At 55.1% G+C, this 314-nt stretch overlaps 1 protein-coding gene across 1 annotated transcript in view; it reads left to right on the forward strand.

Annotated features, from left to right (window-relative positions):
* RIMBP2 (RIMS binding protein 2) overlaps positions 1-314 on the forward strand; it is a 56,399-nt gene that overhangs the window by 27,957 nt on the left and 28,128 nt on the right.

Genomic DNA, 314 nt, shown 5'->3' on the forward strand with positions numbered 1-314 from the left:
GACAGACAGAGCCCTGGGATGGACAGACACAGCCCTGGGATGGACAGACAGAGCACCCCTGGGACGGACAGACAGACAAAGCACAGAGCCCTACTTTATTCCTGTAGCTCTGCCCAGCCTCTGTTCCAGCTCAGCCTCTCCAGACTTCACTGCAAACAAAATTCTCTCTAATTGTTGTTGAGTGTAGCGAAGGGAGACCTGTTCAGAGTTGAATTTGCCTGTTCTCCGTGTAAAAACGCCCCTGTCTGCATGGCCAGGCTTTGCTGGGAGCCCTTCCCTGTCCCCAGCACAGGAGCAGCTCTGCTCTCCTGCTG

Source organism: Geospiza fortis, unplaced genomic scaffold (assembly GCF_000277835.1).
Source record: "Geospiza fortis unplaced genomic scaffold, GeoFor_1.0 scaffold145, whole genome shotgun sequence".
In the NCBI taxonomy this organism is placed as follows: Eukaryota; Metazoa; Chordata; class Aves; order Passeriformes; family Thraupidae; genus Geospiza; species Geospiza fortis.